General features: G+C 45.2%; 1 protein-coding gene across 1 annotated transcript in view; it reads left to right on the forward strand.

Moving 5' to 3' along the window:
• SPOPL (speckle type BTB/POZ protein like) overlaps window positions 1-18,343 on the forward strand; it is a 414,483-nt gene that overhangs the window by 61,830 nt on the left and 334,310 nt on the right. The gene's annotated exons all lie outside the window — the stretch shown is intronic.

Consider the following 18,343-nt stretch of genomic DNA (forward strand, 5'->3'; position numbering starts at 1 on the left):
TTTTCAGACGAACTAATGCTTGAACTGAACATTAAAACCTGTACACAGGTGTCCATAAAGGTTTACCAGGGATGGGTCTCCATGGGTCACCAAGACTTCCCTTCCACACCCAGCCAACTGATGTTCTCCTGGGTAAACACCATTGAAATCATTAGCACTGACTAGTTCCACCCTACACCTGTTCCTTTAGAGCTTTTTATAGGAAACAAATTTTTAGGTGGAGCGAGCAAGCCCTTTCACCTGTTTTAACCACGCCCATCACTTTCACTCGTTCATGGGCTTACCTCTCAAAAATCTCTTGATGTCATTGGTAAATGTTTTACGTTTGTCCTGCCTTGAGGCTGTTTTTGTCATGCTTGCAGACTGCCCCTTTTACATGGATTATTGCACAACTGCCGATATACTTCAGCGTGGGCAAACAATTAGTTTCTTTTGTCTCTCCCCTTCGTGCTGCATGGTGGCCACGGCGCTCACAGTGCAGAACAGGCACCACAGCGTGAACTTGATAAACGGTATTGGAGCGCTGGTCACAGTTACCTAATTAGAGTCATTTCTTGTGGCTCTCCCCCGAAAACACTTGAAATTGGTAAATGCTTTACGTTAAACAGAAATCCTGAGAGAGAAAGTGGATCTTCCGGCACAGCGGGAGAGCCAATACTACAATACTACAACACTACAATATTCACTGCATTCTGGAAATTCGCCCCATAATGCTTTGCAGGGCATTACTTTTACAAAACATGTAAGCATCCCTGGGTCCCCACACTAGGTTAATGGGGACCCCTAAATAATAACCCCTCCCACCAGTCAGTGTCTTTTTAAGCTCTCATGGCTTGAGCTTTTGTTTTATAGCTGAGAGTAGTTAATGTTTTAAGAGCCTTGTTTACAATATTGTTGGAGTAGTCCTGCCAGCCCTGAAAATGTGTAATGTACTACATTCTCTAGGAGCTAAATATATGGTTATAGGCCATTATTTTATGTAATTTTTGTGTGGTTATGTCATCCAGGGACTAGCTGTATTGTTATATGACCATGTTGCTTACAAATGCTATTTTCATTGTGTTGTTCTCTAGGAGCTAGGTGGTCCTAGAACAATGGGACAACCTTCAATACATTGAACACAACGTGCCCTTTCTGTCTGCACCATCTCTGGGTCGCCACACTATGTTAGTGGGGACTCCAAAATAACAACCCCTACCACTTTTCATTATCTTTTTAAACTCTTTCATGGCTGGAACTAATGTTTTACAGGTGGGAGAAGTTATGTTTTGAAGGCCTTGTGTGTAATATCATTGAAGTAGGTCTGCTAGCCCTAAAAACACTCTCTAGGGGCTTTGTATATGGTTACGCTGCATTAATTTCTCCTGTTTTTTTCCATGGGGCTATGCTCTCTAGGGGCTAATAATATGGTTACATGACCGTGTTTTTTTTACAAATTATATTTTTGTTATAGTACCCTCTAGGGCCTACTTAGAGCATTACAGTATAATGCCAAACATTTATTTCTGATAAAGGTTTATATGATAATTGTATATGTTTTAATAATCTTTCGTATTTACAGTTAGCACCATGATTCAGGCCAACTTAACATCCTTATAACACTATGACTGTTTGAACACTCTTGATAGGGTTGGGTGACCCTTCTTGTTTATTTCTCCTCTGTGGGTGTCCTGTGTATTTTTGTGGGGAATTGTTTTAGCCAGACAGCAACTCTGATAGTGGCATGGAGAAAGTGGTATTCTATTGGAATTAGCATAGCAGATTTAAATTAGGATGCTAAATTGCAACATTTTCATTTTTTGCTGCAGATAGAGGACGAAAGGTAAATGGAACTGCTTTAGTTATATGCAGGGCCACTGGAATTATATGGCAGGAAAAGATGCAATTATAAGTCAGGGCTGACCAATTTATGTGGCAAGAAAAGTCCAGTTATACATTTACATTGGCAGTAGCTCTAACTCAAGCAAATGCGAGACCTATTGCCTTGCAAATGCTTGTTCCTTTTTTGTAAACTGATTCGCTCACTAAAAACATATTTTAACAGCCTTTTAAAGTAAACAGTTGGCAAAATTCCATTTTGTTTTTTAAAACAAGCTAATTTAAAATCTAAAAAGTAGCTGTATAGAACAATTGAAAAAAGCTTTCTTTCTCAAACCGTTTGAAAATTTAATGGAAAAAGAGTGATGTAACCAGAGACTCTGCACACATACAAGTCAGAAAAATCTACACTGTAGTTTACATAGTAATAGTATTTATATAGCACTTACTATCCCTAATGAGGAGTCGAATCGCTTTTCGGCGAGTAGCATGCTACTCCGGCACCCAAGAGGAATTAGTGGTGGATTAGTACAGGGAAATATGAGTTCAGTTTTTGTATTTTTATGAGTTAATTTGAGCAGAGGATATGTAAGTTTATAAGTTGGATTGACTAGAGTAACGGAGGGCTAGAGGAGGGAAGAATCCAGAAGTGTTAATTGGGAGTTTATAGTAATAGGATGAGGCTTGGGATGAGTAAAGGAGGGATGGAGGAGGGAAGAGTCTGGGGAAAGGGTTAGGGAGATCATAGTAGCAGGAGGGGTTTTGGATGATTCAAGGTGAGATAAATGAGGGAGATTTTATTAGGGTTGTTTGGGAGATCAGGTAGTAAAGTGAGGTTTGGGTGATCTAGATGTGGAGGAGGAAGGAAGAGCTTAGGCAGGGTTATTTTGGATAGATTGGTAGAGACATGACATATGGTGATGGGCAGACACATTGAAGCTTACAAGAGAGAACATTTACTTTGTGTTTATTTATAATTTTATTTTTATATATATATTTATATATACTTTAATACTCTTTTTCTTTAATTTATTTATGCATTATTATTATTATTTATTTATTTTTTAACTTTAATTCACTTATTTATAATTTGAGTTTTTATAGATTTTATTTTATTTATTTTTATTTATAAACACATATATATATATATATATATATATACGTATATATATATATATATATTCACATTCATATACATATTTAATCGTGAGTAAATATACATTTGTTAAACAGGTTTAAAGAGTATGTGTGTAATTTATTGTTATGACATAGTAGCAATACATATTTCCTAAAGAACTGTACATATCTAGAATATACACATATTCAGATTAAAAATATTTATCAACAGGCATGCACAGTCCATTGCTGTTTGAATATGGTGGTTATGAAGGAAAGAGCCAACTCTTGAGTAGTCTTCTGAGACAAGGTAGTTATCCATGGATCTTATATTTAGGGGTAATGAATTCCATAGTTTTGCTGCTTGATTGTAGAAGGAAGTACCACCTCTAGTCTTTTTCTTGCATGGTGGTGTTCTAGGGCGGGTGCCAGTCTTGAGCGGAGGTTTCTTTGTTGAATGTACTTGGTTATTTTGTTTCTGATAAAAAGCGGTCCTGTTCCATGTATAGCTTTGTGGGTGATACAAAGCAGCTTGAAGATGGATCGTCTGGCAACAGGTAACCAGTGTAGTGCTCTCAAGGCAGGGGAGATGTGGGCTTGTGGCTTTACATGTAATAGTAGCGGAGTTTTGAATATGTTGTAATTTTTTCATAATAGAGATGATCCATGGTAGAGGCCATTGGCATAATCCAGTTTGGATAGAACAAGAGAGATAGTAGCCTGTGGAAGGTGTGGAAATCCGAGGTGGGGGAAGATGCGTTGCAGAGTCTTCAAGGTGATGAAGATTGTTTGTGCTAATTTGTCCACTTGGGCATTCATAGTTAACTTGGAGTCCATGGTAATTCTGAGGTTTTTAACTCCCTTCGATAATTGAGGAGGTGGTCCGGAATCGTCAGGCCAGGCGCACAGTGGGTCATCATTTTTCCAGTCACTGTAAATCAGAATCCTCCTGAATCCTTTCATGCCCTGTCGGTGGGCTACTTGTCCTTTCCACCAGATAGGAGGGAGGGTTGCTTATGATGTCAGTGAAGATTTTCATCACAGAGAATTGGGACTACAGGTAACTATTTTGTCTCCTTCAGGAGATACTCATAGAGGGTCATAAGCGTTGAATAGAATTACAAGCCCATCCGTAAAAAGAGCAGTGGAAAAAATGGTTTGAGCAAAAGATTTATAGAGAGGCCTGGCCCACATGGGTATAGGCTGTAGAATCTAACTCAAGACAGTAATTGCGTGTGGGTGTATAGACTGTCAACTAGCTCCCTTGTAAATCACTGCAATAAATATTTCCTTGATAGTTTGGTAATTGTAGCTTTCCCTTTCGTAGAATGAGCTGTGAACACAGCAATGTACCGGATACTATCCATCTAGAGATGGACTACCATGAAGGAGACAAACCTGTCTTAAATGCCCATTGTTTAACAATTAATGTTTTGGTTTTTCTAACATCTTTGGTTGCTGTACTTTCCTGAGATGTAAGGTATAGCAGAATCAGTCTGCAGATGAAGTTGGAGTCCAAAAAAAGAAAGCCAGTGTCAAAACTGACTTTGCAACATACCATCAATGCATCCGCAACACAATTTTCTTCTTAAGGAAATGCATGGCTCATGGGTTCATAATGCCGAAACTCAATAACCATGGCTGCAGGTGTAACATCTACAAGGAAATTTTGCTTTCAATGAGAGATAATGCAGGGAAGCTTTGTGAATTAGCTCAAACAGGAATCATGAGGGTTAGTGGCGTGGAAGGTCTCTAAAATCGAAAAGCCCTTTTTTAACACACTCTAGGAATTCCTTGATCACGGACACACTGAAAACAACATTTGGAAGGACATTTTCCATGCGCATAAGTAGCTGTGAGGTCTACTTTTATTTTTAGAGAATTGTAGCCCTAACATGGGCAAATAAAAAATTTAAGGAAGTACTGTAGGAGGCTGGCCTGGCTTATAGTGGGTACCAATGGTACTTACACCTTGTGCCAGGTCCAGTTATCCCTAATAAGTAGAGTAGTAGTGTTCTAGCTGCTTAGGCTGATGGAGGTAGCTATAGCAGAGCAGCCAAGGCTGAACTAGGAGACATGCAAAGCTCATGCAATACCACTTATATCATATAGGTAAAGAAAGACAATACTCAGTGTTACTAAAAATAAAGGTACTTTATTTAAGTGACAATGTGCCAAAAATATCTCAGAGGATATACTCCCTTAGGAGGTAAGTAAAATACACAAAATATACAGAACAAACCAAATCAGGTAAGTAAAACAGACAGAAAGTAGTGCAAACACTAGAATACAATAGGATGCAATAGGCCTAGGGGCAACACAAACCATATACTAAGAAAGTGGAATGCGAACCACTTATGGACCCCTAGGCTAGTGTAGTGTGTAGAGGGTCGCTGGGAGTATAAGAAAGCACTAAGGGTGTCAAAGATAACCCACCCCAAGACCCTGGAAAGTAGGAGTAAAGTACTACTATTTCCCCAGAAACACACTGAAGTCGTGATAAAGTATTTTGCAATGACCACAACAGACTACAAAGCACTGAAGCCGGATTCCTGGACCTGAAGACCTACATAGGAAGGGGACCAAGACCAAGAGTCGCTAAAGTGTCCGGGGGGGGGGGCAGGAGCCCACCAAACCCCAGAGGAAGGTGCAAAATGGCTGCCTCCGGATGGAAGAAGCTGAAGATTCTGCAACATTGAAAGGCGGTAGGGACTTCTCCTTCGTGCAGAAGATGTCCCACGGCATGCTGGAGGATGCAGAGTTGTTTCCTTGGCAAAATACCGCAAACAAGCCTTGCTAGCTGCAAGATTCGCGGTTGGAGAAAAAGAGTGCTGCCCGGGCCCAGGAAGGACCAGGATGTCGCCACTTGGGAGAGGAGACAGAGGGGGTCCTCAGCAACGTAGAGACCCATGCACAGACAGGAATCACCCGCAGAAGTCCTTGAACACGGATTCAAGAAGACTGAATATGGCGGTCGTCTCAACACTGCAAAAGGAGGTCCCCGACACCTGAGATCAATTCAGGGAGCTGAGCATCGCAGGACGGAGTGCTGGGGACCTAGGCCCGGCTGTGCATGCAGGATTTCTTGGAAATGTGAACAGAAGCCCTTGTAGCTGCAGAACACGCGTTGCACAGGATTACTGTCTGGGTAGGGGAGGCAAGGACTTACCTCCTCCAAATTCGGAGAGTTGGACCACTGGACAGTCTGGGCCACTTGGGTCCACCATCTGTGTTCCAGGGGCCACGCTCGTGAGAATGAGAGGGGTCCCAGAGTACCGGTGAAGCTGAAGTTTGGTGTATCTGAAGCAGGGGGAAGATTCCGTTGACCCACGGGAGATTTCTTCATGGCTTCCAGTTAGGGGTGAAGGCAGCCCCCAGAGCATGCACCAGCATGAAACAGTTGAAAAAGCCGGCAGGATTGGGCACTACAATGTCGCTGGTAGTCTTCTGGCTACTTTGTTGCAGTTTTGCAAGCGTCCTGGAGCAGTCAGCGGTCGATCCTTGGCAGAAGTCAAAGGGAGAGGTGCAGAGGAACTCTGGTGAATTCTTGCAAGTCGTTATCTGAGAAAAAGCCCACTGGAGAGACCCTAAATAGCCCTCAGAGGAGGATTGGCCAGCTAGTCAGGTAAGGACCTATCAGGAGGGGTCTCTGACGTCACCTGCTGGCACTGGCCACTCAGAGGCCTCCAGAGTGCCCTCACACCTCTGGAAACAAGATGGCAGAGGTCTGGGACACACCAGAGGAGCTCTGGGCACCACCCCTGGGGTGATGATGGACAGGGGAGTAGTCACTCCCCTTTCCTTTGTCAATTTTCGCGCCAGAGCAGGGACTGGGAGTTCCCCTAACCGGTGTAGACTGGCTTATTCAAGGAGGGCACCATCTGTGCCCTTCAAAGCATTTCCAGAGGCTGGGAGAGGCAACCCCTCCCCAGCCTTTAACACCTATTTCTAAAGAGAGAGGATGTAACACCCTGCTCTCAGAGGAAATGCTTTGTTCTGCCTTCCTGGAACTGGGCTGCCCAGACCCCAGGAGGGCAGAACCCTGTCTGTAGGGTGGCAGCAGCAATAGCTGCAGAGAAAACCCCAGAGAGATGGTTTGGCAGTACCTAGGGTCCATAGTGAAGCCCCGGGGATACATGGAATATGCTCCCCAATACCAGATTTGGAATGGGGGGACAATTCCATGATCTTAGACATGTTACATGACCATATTCGGAGCTACCATTGTGAAGCTACATATAGGTATTGCCCTATATGTAGTGCACACTTGTAATGGTGTCCCCACACTCACAAAGTTTGGGGAAATGGCCCTGAATGATGTGGGGTCACCTTTGCTAGTGCAAGGGTGCCCTCATACTTAGTAACTTTGCACCTAACCTTCAGCAAGTGAAGGTTAGACATATAGGTGACTTATAAGTTACTTAAGTGCAGTGAAAATGGCTGTGAAATAATGTGTGCATTATTTCACACAGGCTGCAATGGCAGTCCTGTGTAAAGGTTTTTCTGAGCTCCCTATGGGTGGCAAAAAAAATGCTGCAGCCCATAGGGCTCTCCTGGAACCCCAATACCCTGGGTACCTAGGTACCATATACTATGGAATTATAAGGGTGTTCCAGTATGCCAATTGAAATTGGTAAAGGTGGTCACTAGCCTATAGTGACAAATTTAAAGGCAGAGAGAGCATAAGCACTGAGGTTCTGGTTAGCAGAGCCTCAGTGACACAGTTAGTCACTACACAAGTATACACATTCAAGCCACAAACTATGAGCACTGGGGTCCTGGTTATCAGGATCCTAGCGAGACAGGCAAAAACAAACTGACATAATGTAAATATGGGGGTAACATGCCAGGCAAGATGGTACTTTCCTACAAACGAGGGACAATAAGGCTCACCTTGCCCAGATGAGTTTTCATTATCTAAGTGGAAATATCTGGAGAGTCCATCGGCATTGGAGTGTATACTCCCAGGTCTATGTTCCACTGTATAGTCCATTCCCTGTAGGGAGATGGACCGCCTCAACAATTTAGGGTTTTCACCTTTCATTTGTTTAAGCCATAATAGAGGTTTGTGGTCTGTTTGAACAATAAAGTGAGTACCAAAGAGGTATGGTCTCAACATTTTCAAGGCCCAGACCACAGCAAAGGCCTCCCTCTCTATGGCAGACCAACGCTTTTCTCTAGGGGTCAACCTAATGCCGAAAAAAGCAACAGGTTGATCCTTGCCCTCAGTGTTAAGCAGTGATAGAACTGCCCCTACCCCTAATTCAGAAGCATCAGTTTGAACTATGAATTTTTTGGACTAACAAGGGCTTTTTAGGACAGGTGCATAGCACATGGCCTGTTTGAGCTCATCAAATGCCTTTTGGCAGCTAGTTGTCCATAATACCTTTTTAGGCATTTTCTTTGATGTGAGATCATTAAGAGGGGCAGCTATAGTGCCATAATTCTTTATAAACCACTTATAGTACCCAGTGAGGCCTAGGATGGCTCTCACTTGGGTTTGAGTTGTAGGGGGAGCCCATTCCATAATGGTTTGAATCTTCCCATGCCGTGGTGCAATCTGTTCTCCACCTACCAGGTTGGCCAGATAAACCACTTTCCCCTGCCCTATCTGGCACTGTGAGGCCTTGATAGTGAGGCCTGCAGGTGGACCAGGTGATCATCCCAGGTGGAGCTAAAAACAGCTATATCGTCTAGATATGCTGCACTAAAGGCTTCCATTCCTTGGAGGACTGTATTCACCAACCTCTGAAAAGTGGCAGGTGCATTCTTCAGTCCAAAGGGCATAAGAAGTGAACTGATAGTGCCCTCCAATGGTTGAAAATGCTGTCTTTGGTTTAGCATCTTCTGATAACTTAATCTGCCAATACCCTGCAGTTGAATCAAAAGTGCTTAGATACTTGCAAGAAGCCAGTGCATTTATCAGCTCATCTGCCCTGGGTATAGGGTGAGAATCTGTTTTTGTTACTTGATTGAGACCCCTATAGTCCACACAAAACCTAATTTCCTTTTTTCCATATTTACTATGAGGTTTGGGGACAAGCACCACTGGGCTAGCTCAGGGACTTTTCAGAGGGTTTGATCATTCCAAGATCCAACATTTCCTGTATCTCTTGTTTAATACAGTCTCTGACATGGTCAGGCTGTCTATAAATTTTACTTTTGACAGGTAAACTGTCTCCAGTATCAATTATGTGCTCACACCAGGTAGCTGTACCTGGAATCAGTGAGAAGAGGTTAGAGAACTGATCAAGGAGATTTATGCAGTTGTCCTTCTGCTCAGCAGTAAGACAGTCTGCCAGCACAACTCCCTCCACTAAGCCATCAGCTTCATTGGTGGAGAAGAGGTCAGGTAGAGGGTCACTCTCTTCCTCCTGCCCCTCATCTATGGCCATGAGCAGGGTTTAGTCAGCCCTGTCATAGTAAGGTTTCAGGCGATTGACATGAAGCACCCTAAGGGGGCTTCTGGCAGTGCCCAAGTCCACCAAGTAGGTGACCTCACCTTTCTTTTCCACAATGACATGGGGTCCACTCCATTTGTCCTGGAGTGCTCTTGGTGCCACATGCTCCAATACCCACACCTTCTGTCCTGGGTGGTACTGAGTCAGGACAGCCTTCTGGTCATGCTATTGCTTTTGGATCTCTTGGCTGGCCTGAAGGTTTTTGCTGGCCTTTTTCATGTACTCAGCCATCCTCGATCTGAGGCTACTCTCATTGTCCACAATGTCTTGTTTGGGAGCTTTTAAAGGTTGTTCCCAACCCTCCTTCACAAGATCAAGGGGACCTCTTGCAGTGTGCCCAGAGAGGAGTTCAAAGGAGCTGAAGCCCACACCTTTCTGGGGTACCTCCCTATAAGCAAAAAGGAGGCATGGCAACAGGACATCCCATCTCCTGAGTTTTTCAGGGAGTCCCATGGTCATACCTTTGAGAGTTTTATTAAACCTCTCAACCAGTCCATTTGTTTGTGGATGATAAGGGGTGGTGAACTTCTAGGTAACACCACACTCCTACCACATTGCCTTGAGATATGCAGACATTAAGTTACTACCTCTGTCTCATACCACTTCCTTATGGAAACCCACTCTGGAAAAGATTCCCAGGAGGGCTTTTGCCACTGCAGGAGCTGTAGTGGTCCTTAAGGGTATAGCTTCAGGATACCTAGTGGCATGGTCCACTACTACTAGGGTAAACCTATTTCCTGAAGCTGTTGGAGGGTGAAGGGGGCAAAAATGTCAACCCCTACCCTCTCAAAGGGCACCCCAACCACTGGGAGTGGAATTAAGGGGGTGCTTAGGTGTGTCACGAGTCTTTCCACTGGCTTGGCAGGTCACAGAGGAGTGACAAAACTCCTTGGTGTCCTCTGGCATATGAGGCCAGTGAAACAATGGAACAAGCCTGTCCCAAGTCTTACTTTGGCCCAAATACCCAGCCAAAGGAATATCATGAGCCAAATTCAGAAGAAACTCCATCTACTGCAAAGGGATGACCAATCTCCTGGCATCTCCAGGTTTAGGGTCCCTTGACTCAGTATAGAGAAGGTTATCTTCTCAATAGACTTTATGGCTATCAGTGACATCCCTATTCTGGTGTTTGTCAGCTTGCTGTCTTAAATCCTCTAGTGTGGTACAGGTCTGCTGCGCCACACTCAGCTCTTCCCTAGCAGGCCCCCTTGTACCCAAAAGCTCAGTAGTGTCTGCTGCCAGCTCATCTGGTGTAGGTTCTGCACAGGGAGAGGATTCCTCTTCCTCAAAAGGGGAATCTTCTGGAGAGGGAGTGATAGTAACAAGGATTTACCCTTTCTACCCCTAGCCTGTGGGAGCACTTTGTCCATTTTTCCTGGATCCAAGTTTCCCTGTCCTCCTTGCTTCTGGGCCTGAGCCCTTGTGAGAGCACAGATATGCCCAGGAATGCCCAGCATTGCTGCCTGAGCCTCCAACTCCACTTCAGACCAAGCTGATGTTTCCAAATCATTTCCTAGTAAGCAGTCTACAGGTAAATCAGTGGCTACCACAACTTTCTTTGGGCCATTGGGGTGGCTAAGAGTGTTGTTATGAGCATCAGTCACTTGGTACTACTGACCAAGTAGGTGTTGTTCATGGGCAACCAGTTTCTCAATCACCATGGTGACACTGGCTCCTGTGTCCCTGTAGGCCTTAACCTCAACACCATTTATTAGGGGTAGTTGCTTGTACTTACCCATATTAAGGGGACAAGCAACCATGGTGGCAAAAGTAATACCACCATCAGAGACTAAAACAGCATCTGTTGTCTCCCTAACTAGACCAACCCCCACTACATTACCAATGGTGAGCCCAGCTACACCCTTTGACTGGCTATTTGTAGTGTTCTTCCCACCACCACTGCTATTACTAGGGGCACTAGTGGATGCAGTTGGGGTTGTGGTGGTGGGAGCCTTGGTGTTTTTCTTTGGACAGGTGGAATCACTTGCCCAGTGGCCTTTACTTTTACATAAATAACACCATGGCTTCTTTTGAATGTGTGAAGAGGATTTGAACCCACCTCCCCCAGAGGATTTTTGTGGGCCTGATGAAGACTCTGAACTCTTGTCATGAGACTTACCATCCTTCTTCTTGCCATCCTTGTCACCATCTGTATGAGCCTTTCTGCTCACTCTTGTTCTGACCCATTTGTCTGCCTTCTTTCTCAGTTCTTGGGGAGAGGTCAGATCTGAGTCTAACACGTACTGAAGCAAAAAGTCAGACACACAATTATTAAAAATATCCTAACTCAAAATAAGATTATACAGGCTTTCATAGTCAGTCACCTTACTTCCATGTAACCATCCCTCCAAGGCCTTCACTGAACAGTCTACAAAGTCTGTCCAGTCTTGAGAGGACTCTTTTCTGGTATCTCTGAACGTTATCCTGTATTGTTCAGTGGTTAAGCCAAATCCATCCAAGTGTGCATCCTTCAAAACTTTTTAGTTATTAGCATCACTTTCTCTGACAGTAAGTGGTCTGTCCCTACCTTTGCCAGTGAAAGATAGCCACAATATAGCGGCCCACTGCCTTTGAGGAACCAAATGTACCATACAGGCCCTCTCAAGTGCAGAAAACCACTTGTTAATGTCATCCTCCTCCTTGTAAGGGGGGACAATCTTATGCAGGTTCCTTGAATCCGTTTCTCTAACAGGATGACTATCAAGATTGCTGCTTTTGCTGCCCCCGTGGGGAACTAACCCCAACTTCTGTCTTTCCCTCTCTACATCTACGGATTCCCTATCTAAGGCCAACTGCTGCTGTCTTAGCTTCAGTCTGGCCTCTTCTAACCTCAGCTTTCTGAGTTCCCAGTCTAGGGTGTTATCCTCAGGGTGGGAGGTTTGGGAAATCTCTGACACAGAGGTAATGTGAGAATTGGCAGAAGTGGATGTTTCTCTAACTACCTGAACCCTAGTGCCCTTTGGAATTAAAGGTGCCCTACTGGTGTGTGACCCCCTCCCACTACCAGCTTCTCTAGGTGGCCTAACAAGTAAAAGGTCTTTGGAAGTACCCTGCCCAGAGTTCTCAGGGCCCTCCTCTGAATTTATCTGGGTACCCCCCTCCTCTACCTCCTGATCCTGGGTTTGACCAGTCTGACTCTGGTCACTTTCAAGGAGACTCTGGTCACTTTCAAGGAGAAGGCTAAGAAGGAGATCCTTATTAGGGTTCTTACCAATCCCCAGACTTCTTTCTTTACAGAGACCCCTCACACTTTTAAAGTTTAGATTATCATAAGTTGTCTGCACAGCTTTGGGAGTGGCCTCTACCACAGGCATGGTGAAAGAACGAGGTTAGGGGTGAAAGAAAATGTTTAGAACATTTTTAAAGAAAAGAGAAAAACTTTTTCAAACTTTTCAGAAACTTTTTAGAAAGTTTTTAGAGAGAAAGTAAGACTGTTAAGTTTACGTGTGTATATTTCTAAGTATTTAGAATATGGTTTTCTTATGAAAAGCACCAATGACAAAGTGGTAAAGCAGTTACAAGTACTCATCCCACCGCTGCACCACCAATGTAGGAGGCTGGCCTGGCTTATCGTGGGTACCAATGGTACTTACACCTTGTGCCAGGTCCAGTTATCCCTTATTAGTAGAGTAGTAGTGTTCTAGCAGCTTAGGCTGATAGAGGTAGCTATAGCAGAGCAGCCAAGGCTGAACTAGGAGGCATACAAAGCTCATTCAATACTACTTATTTCATATAGGTACTATATTATAAGAAATACAATACTCAGTGTTGCTAAAAATAAAGGTACTTTAGTTTAGTGACAATGTGCCAAAAATATCTCAGAGGATATACTCCCTTAGGAGGTAGGTAAAATACACAAAATATACAGAACAAACCAAATCAGGTAAGTAAAACAGACAGAAAGTAGTGCAAACACTAGAATACAATAGGATGCAATAGGCCTAGGGGCAACACAAACCATATACTAAGAAAGTGGAATGCGGACCACGAATGGACCCCCAGGTTAGTGTAGTGTTTAGAGGGTCGCTGGGAGTGTAAGAAAACACTAAGGGTGTCCAAGATGCCCCACCCCAAGACCCCGGAAAGTAGGAGTAAAGTACTTCTATTTCCCCAGAAACACAGGTTAGTGTAGTGTGTAGAGGGTCGCTGGGAGTGTAAGAAAACACTAATGGTGTCCAAGATGTCCCACCCCAAGATCCCGGAAAGTAGGAGTAAAGTACTACTTTTTACCCAGAAACACACTAAAGTTGTGATAAAGGATTTTGCAAGGACCACAACAGACTGCAAAGCACTGAAGACGGATTCCTGGACCTGAAGACCCTCAAAGGAAGGGGACCAAGTCCAAGAGTCGCTAAAGTGTCCGGGGGGGGCAGGAGCCCACTAAACCCTGGATGAAGGTGCAAAATGGCTGCCTCCGGATGGAAGAAGCTGAAGATTCTGCAACAACAAAAGGTGGCAGGGACTTCTCCTTCGTGCAGAAGATGTCCCACGGCGTGCTGGAGGATGCAGAGTGGATTTCTTGGCAAAATACTGCAAACAAGCCTTGCTAGCTGCAAGAGTCGCATTTGGAGAAAAAGGGTGCTGCCCGGGCCCAGGAAGGACCAGGATGTCGTCACTTGGGAGAGGAGACAGAGGGGGTCCTCAGCAACGTAGAGAGCCCATGCACAGGCAGGAAGCACCCGCAGAAGTCCTTGAACACGGGTTCAAGAAGACTGAACACACGTTCGTCTCAACACTGCAAAAGGAGGTCCCCCGACACCGGAGATTAACTCAGGGAGCTGAGCACAGGATGGAGTGCTGGGTCCCTAGGCTCGGCTCTGCATGCAGGATTTCTTGGAAATGTGCACAGAAGCCCTTGTAGCTGCAGAACACGCGTTACACAGGATTACTGTCTGGGGAGGGGAGGCACGGACTTACCTCCTCCAAATTCGGACAGTTGGACCACTGGAAAGTCTGGGTCACTTGGGTCCACCACCTGTGTTCCAGGGGCCACGCTCGTCAGGATGAAGGGGGTCCCAGAGTACCGGTGAAGCTGAAGTTTAGTTCCTGCTGAAGCAGGGGGAAGATTCCGTCGACCCACAGGAGATTTCTTCGTGGCTTCCAGTGCAGGGTGAAGGCAGGCAGCCCCCAGAGCGTGCACCACCGGGAAACAGTCGAGAAAGCCAGCAAGATTAGGTGCTACAATGTCGCTGGTAGTCTTCTGGCTACTTTGTTGCAGTTTTGCAGGCGTACTGGAGCAGTCAGCGGTCGATCCTTGCAGAAGTCAAAGAGAGAGGTGCAGAGGAACTCTGGTGAATTCTTGCAAGTCGTTATCTGACGAAAAGCCCACTGGAGAGACCCTAAATAGCCCTCAGAGGAGGATTGGCCACCTAGTCAGGTATGCACCTGGGGAGTGGTCACTCCTCTTTCCTTTGTCCTGTTTCGTGCCAGAGCAGGGACTGGGGGTTCCCTAAACAGGTGTAGACTGGCTTATGCAAGGAGGGCACCATCTGTGCCCTTCAAAGCATTTCTAGAGGCTGGGAGAGGCTACCCCTCCCCAGCCTTTAACACCTATTTCCAAAGAGAGGGTGTAACACCCTGCTCTCAGATGAAATGCTTTGTTCTGCCTTCCTGGGACTGGGCTTCCCAGACCCCAGGAGGGCAGAACCTTTTCTGTGGGGTGGCAGCAGCGGTAGCTGCAGAGAAATCCCCAGAGAGTTGGTTTGGCAGTACCCGGGGTCCACAGTGGAGCCCTGGGGATGCGTGGAATTGGCTCCCCAATACCAGATTTGGAATGGGGGGACAATTCCATGATCTTAGACATGTTACATGGCCATATTCGGAGTTATCATTGTGAAGCTACATATAGGTATTGACCTATATGTAGTGCACGCATGTAATGGTGTCCCCGCTCTCACGGAGTTCGGGGAAATGGCCCTGAGCGATGTGGGGCCACTCTTGCTAGTGCAAGGGTGCCCTCACACTTAGTAACTTTGCACATAACCTTCAGCAAGCAAAGGTTAGACATATAGGTGACTTATAAGTTACCTAAGTGCAGTGAAAATGGCTGTGAAATAACGTGTGCGTTATTTCACTCAGGTTGCAATGGCAGTCCTGTGTAAAGGTTTTTCTGAGCTCCCTATGGGTGGCAAAAGAAATGCTGCAGCCCATAGGGATCTCCTGGAACCCCAATACCCCAGGTACCTAGGTCCCATATACTAGGGAATTATAAGGGTGTTCCAGTACGCCAATTGAAATTGGTAAAAGTGGTCACTAGCCTATAGTGACAAATTTAAAGGCAGAGAGAGCATAAGCACTGAGGTTCTGGTTAGCAGAGCCTCAGTGACACAGTTAGTCACTACACAGGTATACACATTCAGGCCACAAACTATAAGCACTGGGGTCCTGGCTAGAAGGATCCCAGTGAGACAGGCAAAAGCAAACTGACATACATGTAAAAATGGGGGTAACATGCCAGGCAAGATGGTACTTTCCTACAAGTACTTCTTCTTTTTGAAATCTGATGAGGTTAGAGTTCTTCTGTATACACCAAATGCAAAATTGTGCCCACTTGAAGGCATAAATAGCTCTTGTGGATGGATGTTTGGCATTTTTTTAATTGTCCATGTAGTCCTGAGGAATATTTTGCTGTCTGTTTTACATGAGCTCGGAAGCCAAGATGCCAAACTCAGCAATGGCAGGTTAGTGTGCAGACTCTGGTTCCCGAACCTATGAAAAAGATCCGGCCTGCATAGCAACCTCCTAAGTAGAAGATGTGATAGGTGCAGATCGGTCAATGTACCACCACTGCTTAGACCACTGATCCTCAAAGTACGGCCCAGGGGAGAAGGAATGAAGCCCTCCTGACTGTTACTTGTGGTTAAAAAGGAAGTAACTAGGAGTCCTGCACCACTTACCTTTGGAAACACCTTCATTTTTCAAGACGTTTTGCAACAAAAGTGTAAACATATGAAAAAGTGTAGGGTCACATAATTTGGTAAACTGATGAAGCTGTTAATCCCAGGTTTCCTGGTTTCTCATTGTGAAATTTAGCCACAAGATGTATATGCTTCACTTCCACTACATCAGCCTTACCTGCAAACACCCCCTCCCCCGCCTGTCTACAACTGCTGGCATCAGTGTGGCACTCCGTCACATCACGGAACAAACTTTTTGGCCCCTGTGAAAACATTTATGAGTACCTATACACTTGAGTGGTATAGGATTATCCTGACCTTTGAGTACATCAGCTTGATGATAACTGCTTGTCTCCAAGTCAAGTGATTATGTGAGATATGAAGCCTCATGTACACTAAGGAAATAAAGGGCCACGAGCCGTTTATGGTTGAGGCCTGGTGTTATGTTGTTCTCCTTTCCCTCTTTAAAGTGCTCAGAAGAGAAGACAAAATATAAGAAAAGAACACACTGCAAATCCACAAATAGATATTGGTCCCACTCGTGACATAGGTGTCCTTGACGTTCTCCATCTCTAGTGAAGTCCTCCTTGGAACTGGTGAATAATCACTCCCTCCTTCCCAGTGTATCCGGTGCTGATCCGGCGCAGTTTCTGCTCACCATGATGGTGCTGTTCAGGAATGGGGAAGACCCTCCTGGTGCACCTGTAGGCCCAATGGTTCCTTTTGGGGCTCCAACTGGAATACCGCTGGTCTTTTAACCCTCCGACCATTCAGCCTAAGAGGCCCTCCACACAGCACGCGATCAGAGCTCGCTGGAACTGCATTGACGCAAATCGCCCTGCAGTGGTCCCTCTATCGGTGCTGTCTATGACGTTACTTGAGCCAGTGCCAGCTCCACCCACCCCCTCAGCTGCATGCCACCAACACTAAAGGCATTATGATGAGGTCGAGGAGGGATCCTCAGAAACTGACTGAGAAGGCCAGGTATAGGGATGAAACCCAACCTGGACCTGTACCAAGACAGCAACACTAGCAAACAATAGATGACCTTTCTAGGTCAGATTCGAACCACATTCAGATGCCTTTGGCCATACCACATGATGATGATGACAGCAGAGAGGTGACCAATTCGCTGCTCATGCAATTTGGGACCTGATAGAATATTTGGTGCTCCATATTGCTAACAGAATAGACATCTTACCGGAAACAGAGAAGGAATGCCTTGTGAGGCCAATGCCTCTTGAGGCAGCATCCTTTTATGTGGTCCTTAGAAAAGCAGCAACGGGGCAAGAGTTACCTCTCTGCACAATGGAGGCAGCATAGAACATTGTGACAGAAATCTTGCAACTGTCTTGAGTGGCATCCAAACCATTGCTACCATTTAATTTAATGATGCCTTGAACCAATGAAGTTGATTTAAGGTAAGGCAACATCTCCGAAAGTCGGCCAGCTGATTGCCCGCAGCAAGGCGCAGTGTCTGACTTTCTGTCTACACATATTTCATCTGAAAGCTTAGTGGTACAAACATTTTCCATCTCTAAGCAAAATCCAGGAGAGGTCCACACTTCGTCTCCAGAAAGGAAGCCAAAAAAGTTGAAGGTCAGGAGAATGAACACCACATGCCTGCTAGCCAGATACATCCATGCTTTGTGGTTAATGATATATACAGCAGTTTTAAGTCTACTTGACCACTTAAAAGACAACTTGGTGTAAGCGGTAAAGGGTGGTCATGGTACTTCCGACAGATCATTAGGGCAGTCCTGTACAGTGTGGATTCAGTGGCTAGGGCCATAGGATCTTTGCACAGCTAAGGTCCACTGGTTTTCTGGTGGTGTGTAGCCTAGATTGATGGACATGCCGTTTGGCTGCGCCCTCCTGTTTAGGGACAAAGCTGAGTCGACCCTTGAAGGATTCAAGACAGACAGAGTGACCGTTTGATAACCAGTCTGAGACTTCCATAGGCAATGTAGGAAGTTTCGAGGCTACTTGAAGTAGATGCTCTTTAATTAATGCCAGCCCTCCCATCCTTTTTAAAAGCCTAATTCCTCTAGC

The sequence above is a fragment of the Pleurodeles waltl genome, chromosome 3_1 (assembly GCF_031143425.1).
Source record: "Pleurodeles waltl isolate 20211129_DDA chromosome 3_1, aPleWal1.hap1.20221129, whole genome shotgun sequence".
Lineage (NCBI taxonomy): Eukaryota > Metazoa > Chordata > Amphibia > Caudata > Salamandridae > Pleurodeles > Pleurodeles waltl.